Genomic DNA, 12,585 nt, shown 5'->3' on the forward strand with positions numbered 1-12,585 from the left:
GTCTTGACCTAGAAGCTTTGGAAAGATTCTGAAGAGGGATCGGGTCGCTGGCAGAAGCCTGGGGCCACGCTGGCCTGTCTCCCTGCTGCTCTGTATGGAGAGCCTGGTTTCTTGGCTGCCGCTCTGGGTGTCCCTGTTGGCAGCCAAAAATCCATCTCGTATGTGGTCAAGAACATTTTATGCAAACCATCACTTGAAGCTGGACGCAGGGAAACAAAACAAAACAAGGCTGAGTGCTCAGAGGCCAAAGGGGCCCCCAGATATTCCATGGGAACAGCCCTGATCTGCCCCTCCTGGGCAACCCCCTCTCCAGGAAGCCTCAACGGGGTGCCATGAATGTGACCTTTATTCTTCTTGGCCTTGTGCAGAGTCAGGTGAGGTTATTGCAAGTAGAATATAGAAATATTCCTTTTTCATTCCAAAAAGGGCTCTTAAATGTCAAATCAAATGAAATGAAATCATTGTATCGGGGCAGAACGCATATAAGTTGCAGATGGCGTGGTCTTTCTATAAATTCCCCCAGCCTCACTGCCTCCCCTTGGGTTTTATTGACCTGGGCCAGTTTAAATAAAGTTCAAACACACTTATTAGTTGAGCAAATGTCATCTGCTAGAGTCTGAGCAAAATTCATTAGCTCACTTCTCCCTCCCCCCACCTCCCCACTCCCCCTCCCACCCCAACCCCCCAGTGTTCCTCTGGCTTCCTTGCCAGGCTAATTATAAGGTTCTCTGACAGCAAGTTCATATGACATAGTTTAACTCTTTGGTCCACCTTTAACACCTGAAAGTGAGCAAATAAAATGCCAGGTGCTCAGCATCCCAGCGGAGAAGGCAATGGCAACCCACGCCAGTACTCTTGCCTGGAAAATCCCATGGACGGAGGAGCCTGGTGGGCTGCGGTCTATGGGGTCACACAGAATCAGGCACGACTGAAGTGATGCAGCAGCAGCAGCAGCAGCATCCCAGGGGCCTCAGCACCTCTGGGTGCAGCCCCTTTAGAGCAGGGAGGCTGCAGGGGAAGAGGGTGTTTGGGGTGGGGGGCGGTGGTGTGGTGGAGGTGAGAGGAAGGGACCCACCCGGAGAGGGAAGGCCGGGTCACGTGATAAACATGCCCGGCTCCAAAGACGGGAGCCCTCTGCACAGATGTTGCAGTGTTATGAGATAATTTGGGGGCCTCCGCGGGGTGAAAGGGTGGATTTGTCAGAAAGGGCACATACCTAGGGCGGTCTTTTCAGGAGCCGCACGGGCACTTCATTACCATGTCAATCCTGGGAGGAGGCCCTGCTTTAGCACAGCAGTTGGCGGAATGCATATGGAGTGCAGGGACCCCTGAATGAATAGTGAATGGAGAACCAGCTGAGATCTGCCTCCAGCTTTGTTCGCGGATGACCAGGGTAAGGGACCCCGGAGCCTGCAGCCCAGATGGTAGGAGGAAGCTGTGACCTGGAGGGTTTCTCTCCTTTCCCTCGCTATCCTATCGCTTGTGGGGCTTTTTCTTCCTTACTTGTATAGATTCTGTGTTGTGTTAGTGACAAAGTCGTGTCCGACTCTGCAACCCCATGGAGTGCAGCCCGCCAGGCTCCTCTGTCCCTGAGATTCTCCAGGCAAGAATACTGGATTGACTTATCATACCCTCCTCCAGGGGATCTTCCCAACCCAGGGATCCCACTTGGTTCTCCTGCATTGCAGACAGATTCTTTACCATCTGAGCCTCTAGGGAAGCCCAATATGTATTCATACTGCGGTGGCCTAATCGCGTCTGCTTTGATTTCCTCACTTCACTCATGCGAACTTCTCTTTGGGGGACTCGGAGATGAAACGCAAGAGGATCTGAAGCAATAAACATTTACAATTTCTCCCCCCCAAAATAGAAGTTTAAGACACTCAAGTCTGTGAGTTGTAGAAGTCGTTGAACATGTAATTAAGAAATCATGGAAAAGACAGAGTATTTGAATGGTGAGTTCAGAATTACTTCTGGGTTCTCCTGAGTGAGCTGGGCGACATCCTGAGGAGGAGTGCTGTAAATCAAAGGACTGGCATTATCTAGTTTCCTTTCTGGCTTTAAAAGTTAGAACAGATGTCACCAGAGAGGACAAAATGGATTTTACCCACCAAGAGGGGCTTTTCTTGCCTCCGTAATAGGAAGCGCCTTGAAATGCTAATATCCGCAGTCTGTGTTGCCGGGGTTTGCATAGAGATGGTGGGAAACAGCTCTGATCCCAACAAAACCTTTTGTTATTAATCAAGAAAATCTGGTCTTCTGAAGCAGCAAAGAACTGGAAATTAGCGAGGCCACTGGCAATGAGGCCAGGGAGCAAAAGCGAGGGAGAAGATTCCAGCACCCTACTAAGACATGCTGTGGGGGGGTGGGGAGGGGGCACGCTGGACGGCGGGCGCCCCCCAGCCTTCTCTGCTCTCCCGGAGCCTTCAGATTTGGAGGGGGAGGGATGACAGCTCTTGTCTCTTGTGCGTTAAAGCCGTGTGTTTTCTTTTTCGGCAATTTCAAGAAGCTGGCTGGAAGAGTCTCCGTTAAAAGCACGCTAATGAAGTAGTGCTAAGAAAAGAAAGCTAAACACCACAAAATCAAAGTGGAGCATTTTGCTCAGCTAATGGGCTTGATTATGAGATTTTACAGGCCCTTTTATAAACTTGAATTTTATTTTGTGCTGGGGAACAGGAAATTTCTGTTTGGTTTTAAACATACATGATCACACCACCAAATATTCCTAATTTAAGCCTGTGAGAGTCGAACAAGATTTTTATGTCTAAGAAAGGGGTGGAATCAGCTCCACCAATGCTAGTTAATAAAAGCACAAACTTTAAGCCTCATATTTTACAAAAATGGAAGTGGGGGCTGCAGCCCCCCTGGTGGCCTGTCTTCATTTCCTCCGCCCCTTGGGGTGCTCAGAATCTCCCTGCCCCGTTCCCTTCCCTGTCAGGTGTGTCCATCTGGCCGTACCTCCTCAACTAGAGCAGGGCCAGCCACTGCCTCGGAGGGTGTACAGCATCCCTGGCCTGCTCCCACTAGATGCCAACAGTGACCCCCCCAAATGTCTCCAGACTTCACCAAGAGAGTCCCTGCTTGAGAATCCCTGAGCTTGTTCAACCAGCTGCCCCAGGGTGATAACAACCATGCTTGGAACTTTCTAACTGCTCAGAGTCCAGCCTGGCGTGGGACACAGAGTCGCGGGTGAACCCATGCTGGGGCAGTGATGTCACTGAGAACTTGGTAAAGGACGGACTGTGAAAAGTCAAAGTCACTCAGTCGTGTCCAACTTTTTGCGACCCCATGGACTATACAGTCCATGGAATTCTCCAGGCCAGAAGACTGGAGTGGGTAGCCTTTCCCGTCTCCTGGGGATCTTCCCAACCCAGGGATCGAACTCAGGTCTCCCACATTGCAGGCGGATTCTTTACCAGCTGAGTCACAAGGGAAGCCCAAGAATACTGGAGAGGGTAGCCTATCCCTTCTCCAGCAGATCTTCCCCACCCAGGAATTAAACCAGGATCTCCTGCATTGCAGGCAGATTCTTTACCAACTGAGCTATCAAAGGACAGACAAGCCAACACCACCAGCAGGCTGCATGCCCTCATTCTCCTTCCCTACCGGATGGACAGCTTTGGATTTTCCCTTCTAGGAAGTCAGCTGGAGGGGAGAAAATAGAAGGAAGCAAGAAGTCCCAACAATCCACAGCCCCGATGAGCAACTCCACGTTGGGTGTGTTAATCTAAGGTCTGCATATTGGCCCCGTGAGCCGATGGCATCCACGAAGAATAGAAATGGGGCTGCCATTGGGTTCTCGGTCCAGCAAGATTTCAAGTGAGGCCTTGCTACTCTTTCAATGATGCTACATTATCCTTGTAGGGACACCTTGCTTTTTGGAACGAGTTATTAAAAAGTTACTTGTAGGTATGATGAGAAGTGTTCACCTATGAAAAATGTATGCATTTTTCTACGGAAAGTGAACTTAGAGAAAACTTGTTATAAAGAATTTAATTATATCATCATTGACTAAATCTGTACCTTCACTCAATTAATTTCTGAGAGTTTGATATTGAAACTCTAAAAATCTTAATTTATCTACTTAAACAGTTATAATATATAGTGGCACTATACGTAACTTTGTTCTATATTTTCCAAGTCTCCTATAATGTATTATCATATTTTCATAATTCAAAAAATAAAAAGGAAAGATAAAAATAAATAAATATAAACAAATTTAATTATACCATCATTGATGGTATCATCAGCCTCTTTCCCCGTCCTGGGTTTGCCAAAACTATGGTGCGTGCATCTCTAGAGAAACACTGGAAGTTCCATGGCCTCTTGGAGGTTCCATAGCCATATTGTGATTGCTTTATGTGTAGCCTGCTCACAAGAGCTTCATGAGAGAATGGAGGTAAGATAATACATGGAGAGATCAAGGGTACCCACAGGCAGAGGCCAGTCTGTGTTACACTTAATTCCTGACCTGTGGATCAGTGGCACTGCTCATTTGGGGTGGGGAGGAGGGCCCAGGGGGCATGCTTCCAGCTGTGTGCAGACGTGGGCTCCCAGGACAAAGGAGGTCCCAGCTTCACCAAAACGTGGGTTCGTAAAAGACCACTTGCCTTCTCTGCCAAGGGAGCACTGCTCTCTTTGACCTAGAGCCATCAGGGAAAGCTTGGGGCTTTGGGGAAGGGAAGGTCCTGAAAGTCAAGGCCAGCCGAGGAGAGGGGATTGGCGGGGCAGGGGGCTTCAAACTAGCTTCTTCTGAACTGTCCCTGCTCTCATTTCATGTCTCGATGCTGCGTGCAAGTCTTCAGCCAGCTGTGTGGGGCCGTGGCTGCTGCTCACGGGAGGGTGCTCACCTGGGGACCTGTCTCCAGACCTGCAGGGATCTAGCAGGGCCCTGGGCTTGGCACTGGGAGCAGGGATTAGCCTGCAGGGGGAGTGGAGGCCTGGGGATGGAGGGGTGGACAGGCTTGTCTGGCCTCATCTCCTCCAGAGGACAGGGTGTTGTAGACTGCACGCTTTGGAATCAGAGCTCAGGACTGGTACCCAGGGAGAGAGGGCCCAGAGATGGATGGGTGAGGCATCACAGAGGACAAACACTACCCACTCTGCACTTCGCCATGATCACCTTGCCTGGAGAGCGGCGGGGTTTTGGGTTGAGCCCTCTCAGGCTCTCCTTCCGCTGGAGCTGCCTCTCCCATCCGCCCCCTCCCTGCCAGACTCAAAACACAGTGTCATCATTAGTGTGAAAGACCAGAAACCAGGGAGGGAATCCAATTTTGTGGGCTGGCTGGGGCCTCTGGGACGGCTGAAACATTGCTTCTGAGGACGAAAGGACTGACTACTAGTCTACCTAGGAGCTGTTTAACTTTCCAATGATTTTTATTTTGGAGACCAGCTGGTGGATAGGGGCCAGAGGGAGAAACGGGCACCAGCAAAGTGCCTTTCTCAGCCTTGTTCCCACGAAGCTTTCCAGTTGCTTGGTCAGTACCCAGAGCATCAGAATTCTCCCAGTTTCCTGCCCTGCCCCCTCACACCCCGCCCCCACCCCCACCCCCTTGCTCAAAAGCAGCCTAGCTTATTCCCAGGCATTAAGAAAAGAGCATGTGTGACTGGAAAGCAGCGGAATAGCCTTCCAGACTGAGATTTCACCTATTGGGGGTGTGAGCGTGGAGCAGAAAAAAGACTCCATTATAAGCACCTTAAAAACAGACCACAAAGGAAATGCTGACACGGCCGGGCCCCCAGGGCCGGCTCCAGCGGGCAGTTAGGGGAGGGAGGGTTTTGTGCGGAGTTCAAAGCCCCAGTGAAAGCGACCGAGGACCATTGTGTTTGGGCAAAAGACAGTGCTTATCAGAAAGGAGTGTTAGGTTACCCCGCCTCTGGGCTCCGGGGAGTTTTAAAAGGCAGGCTTTGGAGCCCTTGGAGGCTTCCGGAGCTGTTTTCTAGGGGACCCTGTGTGGGGACAGTTCCTGAGACACACTGGCTGTGCTGGCTGAAACCACTGCAAAGGGGCCGATGGAGGGTGGGGGGAAAGGACCCAGCGATCACTTTCCTGAGTCCAGGAGAGTCAATATTTCTGGGGAGTCTTAGTAGTTTTAGGGACGAGAGAGGTTGCAGCTTTGGGTCAGTGGAAAAACCAAGAGCTGAGATGCCTTTTCTGATGGATTTTGAGGCAGTATCCTCAGTTCAGGCGTGAGTCCGTGTGTGCTACGTGGCTTCAGCCGTGTCCGACTCTCGGGGACCCTACGGATCGTAGCCCTCCAGGCTTCTCTGTCCGTGGGATTCTTCAGGCAGAAATACTGGAGCGGGTAGCCGTTTCCTACTCCAGAGGATCTTTCCGACCCAGGGATCGAACCCACATCTCCTGTGTCTCCTGCACGGGCAGGTGTGTTTTTTTACCTCTAGCACCCCCTGGAAAGCCCAGTTCAGGCACATCGGACGAAAAATCAGCTGCACTTATGGTTGCTGGGGGAAAAGGGAGGGAAAGGGAGGGAAAGGGATGTTTAGGGAGTTTTGACAGGTACATGGTTCTGTGTTTAAAATGGATAACCAACAAGGACCTACAATATTGTGACCCCAGGGACTGTAGTCCAACAGGCTCCTCTGTGCATGGAATTCTCTGGGCAGGAATACTTAACCATCTGAGCCACCAGGGAAGCCCAGGGAACTCTGCTCAGTGTTATGTGGCAGCCTGGACAGGAGAGGAGTTTGTGGAAGAAGGGATATATGTGTTTGTATGGCTGAGTTCCTTTGCTGTCCACTTGAAACTATCACAACATTGTTAATCAACTATACCCCAAAACAGATGAAAAGTTAAAAAAGTTTTTTTTTTTAAAAAAACTTCAAAAATCAGCTGCTCCCATTTAACACTGACCAACAAGTGAGTCTTAGTGGACGGTCCTTTCCCAGAGTCAGCCCTGGTCCTGAGAAAATGTCTCATTACTGCTAGGGACCTGGGCTGATAGGGGACCCACACCCAACTTAGGGGGCCCAGAGATGTCCTGAGAGGAAGGTCTTTCTGTGCATTTAGGGGGCCCCGTGCCACCTCCTAGTCGCTGAGCAGAGATGAGCTGTCCTCCTGGGAGGACTCAGTTCACCATGCCCACCCCTGTCATGTGCCACCCTAGGAACACCTTTCTCTAAATCTGCTCCAGAGTCACTCACGTTAAGAAATCTTCTTTCACTTTGTCCTTTTACTTCCCCATCTATGGAATGAGAAAAACAACAGTTTTTACGTAAAAAGCAAACCAACCCACTCACCGACAAGACAAAACAAACCCAGCCATGCCCACTTGGGGAAAATTACACACTACTATTAAAGTGGACGAGGAAGAAGCCTGAAAAATTATAACATGAATGATGCTGAATGAATGATAATGAAAGAAAAATGGAAAATAATTATGCAGCAGTGTTTCTGAGAAAATCTGCCTGGCCCTTCAGTAAGAATTCCCATTGGCCGAATGTTAACGTCTAATTAAGATGTTAGCTCCTCTTTCCTCCCAGTGTTTCATTCTTATCAGTTCTTCCAAAAGTCTCCAATTTCGTGCAATGTAAACAGAAATAAGAGAGGCCAGCCACACAGGACTGCAGGGGTGGGGGAGAGAGTTTTAGGAATGCGAGGGAGGAAAGTGCAAGGAAGGGAAAAGAGATTTTAACAGCCTTGTCTCTGTCATGCGTTAAGAACAGAGATTCTGGCCAGAGGAGCCCTGGGGGCAGGGAGACAGTTTGAGACCAACTTCCCTGCCTGGACCAGACCCTGGAGGGTGAGGTGAGACAGTCTGGGGGGCCTCATAAGGACAGGCAGCCTGCAGCCTGAGCACAGAATTCCCAACCTGCCAGGAGTCTTCAAGCCACCGGGGGCATTTTCAGAACAACAGGAAATTTTTTTTTCTTTTTATTGAAATATAATTGATTTCCAGTGTTGTATTAATTTGTGCTGTACAGCAAAGTGATCCAGTTTTATATATATATATGTGTGTTTGTGTGTGTATATATATACAGATTACTTTTTCGTATTCTTTTCCATTATGGTTTATCACAGGATATTGAATAGAGTTCCCTGTGCTCCACAGTAGGACCTTGTTGTTCATTCATTCTATATGTAATAGTCTGCATCCGCTAATCCCAAGCTCCCAGTCCTTCCCTCCTCCACCCACCACCCCCTTGGCAACCACAAGTCTGTTCTCTGTGTCTGTGAGTTTGTAGGTAAGTTCATTTGCGTCATATTTTAGATTCCACATATAAGTGCTATCGTATGGTATTTGTCTTTCTCTTTCTGACTTACTTCACTTAGAATGATAATCTCTAGTTGCATCCATGTTACTGCAAATGGCATTATTTCACTCTTCTTCATGGCTGACTAGTATTCCATTGTATATACGGACCGTGTCTTCTTTATCCAGTCATCTGTTGATGGGCATTTAGGTTGTTTCCGTGTCTTGGCTGCTGTGAAAAGTGCTGCTGTGATTATTGGGTTCGTGTAAATATCTTTGTGAATTGTAGTTTTGTCTGGATATGCCCAGAAGTGGGATTGCTGGGTCATATGGAAACTCTAGTTTGAATTTAGAACAAAATTAATTTTAATTCCCTGGAGTTAGAAATATGTTTGCTGTCAGCGGTCTAACTAGATATCCTAGGCTGGGTCGCCACTGAGACAGAGAGGAAGAGAGATGTCTAGGAGAGGTGGAAGCAGTGGGGAAAGAGTCTCTCTGTGGGACTGGACATCAGCTCTGTGCACCCCGGGGGTCTTTTGAGTCATTCTCCCTCCAGGAGCTCCTGACTTCCAGCTCTGAGTGTAGAGAAGCTCTAAGTGAAGTGGCTTATGGGACCTCAAAGGGAGGACTCTGATGAGGCTCAGCAAATAGCTTCTTATTGAATTTAGGAAGGTGTTCTTGCCTGGAGAATCCCCATGGACAGAGGAGTCTGGTGGGCTACAGTCCATGGAGTCACAAAGAGTCGGACATGACTGAAGCGACTTAGCATGTATGCAAGCAGGCTCAGAAAAGAATCTGTCTGCAATACAGGGGACGCAGGTTCAATCCCTAGGTTGGGAAGATCCCCTGGAGAAGGAAAGAACAACACACTTCAGTTTTTTCGCCTGGTAAATCCCATGGACAGAGGAGCCTGGTGGGCTACAGCCCATGGGGTCACCGAGAGTCAGACACGACTCAGCAACTGACATGGTCACTTTCAAGTTTGGAAGAGAAGCACCTCTGGCCTTGCTCTCTGGTTCATGGAGGAGACTCTCCTCGCCCAGGAGAAGTGTTGGCACAGAGACTGGAACAGCTCACAGGTCCTGAGCCCTCGGGATCTGCCAGGTACCTGCTGTGTCACGAGAATATTCCACCCACCTTCACAGCCCGCCCATGAAGGGCACGCTAGTATTTCATGGATGAGAAATGGAGGGGGTTCAGATTGCTGGAAGGACTTGTCCATGGCTGTGCAGCTAGTGAGGCGAGCTGGGATTCAGGCTCTCAAGGAAGCGACAGCTGCCCTAGGCTGTGGGGAAGGGTGAAGAACAGAGGCTCTCTAAGAACTCAGAAACTCTGTGCTGGATCGAAATGGATGGCTCTTATTTGTTTAAGAACAATTGATGCTTCAAGAATTGATCTTTGGGGATGTCCCTGGTTGGTGGTCCAGTGGCTAAGACTGTACATTCCCAGTGCAAAGGAGTAGACCCCAGGTCAGGGAACTAGATCCCAGAGGCTGCAACTAAGAGTTCGAATGCTGAAGATCCCGCACGCCTCAATGAAGATGGAAGATCCCATGTGCTGCGGCTAAGACCCAGAGCAGCCAAAGAGTAAAAAAAAATTAAAAAAACAAAACAAAAAACCAACCAAAACAACCCTCCCCCAAACCCAAAGTTGATCTTAGTAATAATGTGGCAAAGTTGTAATTAAAACTTAATTAAAAAGAAAAAAAGTTGTGCAGATTTCACGTTTGGTCCCTGGGATCATCACTCTCTCTCTGAGGTTTTTGAGAGAGGAAGAAAGAAAGGAGAAGCAGCGGCAGGTGGGCCCAGAATCACACCTGCAAGGACCTCTTGTGGGTCTTGACAGAAAGGGTTGAGCAATGAGCGCTGGGAAGTGGCCAGTCTCCACCTGCGTTATTTCATCACATCCTCACAACCTCCCCGAGGGAGCGGGTGCTGTTACCTTGAAGATAAGAAAACTGAGGCTCAGGCAGATACAAGATCAATGTTGACAGAAATATTATGTACCCCCAAAAGGCGTGTTCATGTCCTAAGCCCTGGTGCTTGTGAATGTGACTTTATTTGGTGAAAGTGTTAGTCGCTCAGTCGTGCCCAACTCCTTGTGACCCCATGGAAAATAGCCCATTAGGTTTCTCTGTCCAGGGGATTCTCCAGGCAAGAATACTGGAGTGGGGAGACATTCCCTTCTCCAGGGGATCTTCCCAACCCAGGGATCAAACCCGCATCTCCTGTGTCTCCTGCACTGAAGGTGGATTCTTTACCATTTGAGCCACCAGGAAAGGCCTTTATTTGGACACAGGGCTTTTGTAGATGTACTCTAATTAAGAAGAAGTCCATGGGTGGGCCTAACTCAATGACTGGGGTCTTTATAAGAGGGGCGTTTGGGCAAATATGCAGAGAGGACACAGGGAGGAGCCATGGATGATGGAGCCATAGCTGGAGTGATGCAAGCCAAGGATCGCTGAGGGCTGCTGGCGACACTGGAAACTGGGAAGAGGCAAGGAAGGGTCTGGGCCTTGAGTTGTCAGAGAGAGCGTGGCCCAGCCAATGCCTTCATTTTGGACTTTCAGTCTCCAGAGATAAGACAGAAAAGCTTTCGGTAGTTTTCAGCCACCCACTTTGTAGCAGTTGGTCACAGTGGCCGCAGGAAATGAACACAGCAAGCACTCACCTTGCTTCCATTGTGTGGTTTAGGCGCTCAGTCCTGTCCGATTCTTTGCAACCCCGTGGACTGCAGCACACCAGGCTTCCTTGTCCTTCACTGTCTTCTGGACCAGGCTTCCCTGTTCTTCACTGTCTCCCAGAGTGTGCTCAAACTCATGTCCTTTGAGTCGGTGATGCCATCCAACCATCTCATCCTCAACACTTCTCCTCCCGCCTTCAATCTTTCCCAGCATCAGGGTCTTTTCCAATGAGTCAGCTCTTTGAATCAGATGGCCAAAGTATTGGAGCTTCAGCTTTAACATGCCGAGGGGCACGGCCACAAAAAAAGAGAGAAGACTGTGGAGAGTTCCCTAAGGACATGGGGGTGTTTGAGAGCAGATGGCGGGGGGCAGGAAGGGGATATGAAAGTGGCTGGGGTTGGGGAGGGGGCCTGGAGTCTCCAGTGGCCTGGAGGTGGGGTTTCCATGGAGACCATGGTCAAGGAGGGGTCAGGGTGCCAGGAGGAGCAGACGGACCCCGGGGTGCCGGCTGGGAGCAGTGGAGACAGGAAGATGGAGAGGGGGCTGGAGGCAGAGAGCCGCCCTGGGGAGGCCAGGGAAGTCAGGGTGGCCGTGAGAAGTTGCCATGAAGAGCCGACGTGACTCCTGACGACAAATAACCCTGTCCAGGCATTGACCATGGTGCTGGAGAGTGACTCAGAGCCCAAGCATGCTGGTCCCCTTGTCCTGTGGGCGGCAAGCTATGCTGGACCAGATGAGGGTGAATATCTCATGAATGCGCGTGGGAGGCCGACCACATTGGAGAAAGAGTTAATAGTTAAACCATTTGCACCACCACAATGGGCCGGGCGGGCCCAGGGTCCTTGGGGCTGACCCTGCTCCTGCCCACCCCGTCATCAGCCTCAGTATGTAGTCCACACGGAGACACCACAGGAAGCTCAGCCCAAGAGCCCCCAACAACAAGGTATTTTAGTTTTGGAAGCTGCCAGGACAGGAAATTAGTGAGAAATTACTGATTAGGAAAAATCAATTTGGCCTGACTTGAATTGGTAGGAGGGGGAGAAAGGGCAAGGTGGGGGCTGCATCTGACAAGGCACTCCTCCTGGGGGGCTCTGAGCCCCTCTTTTCTGGGGAACCTGGAGCTCCAAGGGGTTAAACAGTTGCCAAAGGCTCTGAAGCAAGCAAGGGTGGCGGGGCCAGGAGTGAGGGGGAGGCCTGTTGGCTCCTTTGGCTCCCAGGTCCCCCCCACCTGAACCCCCCATGGTGGTGCTGGTGCCGGCAGACTCCCGAAGCTTCGAGAGGAGGCTCTGAGACTGCAACAGGAACCAGGGGCCTGGACCTCCTCTGACTCTGCCCTGTCTTATGTGGTCATGGGGGGAGAAGCCAGAACAGGGCGGCCGGCCTCATGCCACCATCACCTGCCTGGTGACCCTGGGCGACCTCAGGGCTCCTGCAGAAGGCTTGACAGAGCCTTTCTCTGGCAGATGAGGCTGACCAGGTGACTTTCTAGGGTACTGTATAGTCCTAAGATTGCAGGGTTGGTGATTTCTGGAGATTCGAAGGGATAAAGACTGTCTTTGTGCTCAAACGAGCTGGGCTCTGGGGCAGAAAGTCACTCCCTCGGGGCAGTGACTGGAGATCAGTGTCCCCCTGAGCACCCCCTGCCAGCCTTCTTTGCTCTGGACTGCCAGGGGCCACCCTGCAGCCCCTATT

Source organism: Bos taurus, chromosome 11 (genome assembly GCF_002263795.3).
Source record: "Bos taurus isolate L1 Dominette 01449 registration number 42190680 breed Hereford chromosome 11, ARS-UCD2.0, whole genome shotgun sequence".
In the NCBI taxonomy this organism is placed as follows: domain Eukaryota; kingdom Metazoa; phylum Chordata; class Mammalia; order Artiodactyla; family Bovidae; genus Bos; species Bos taurus.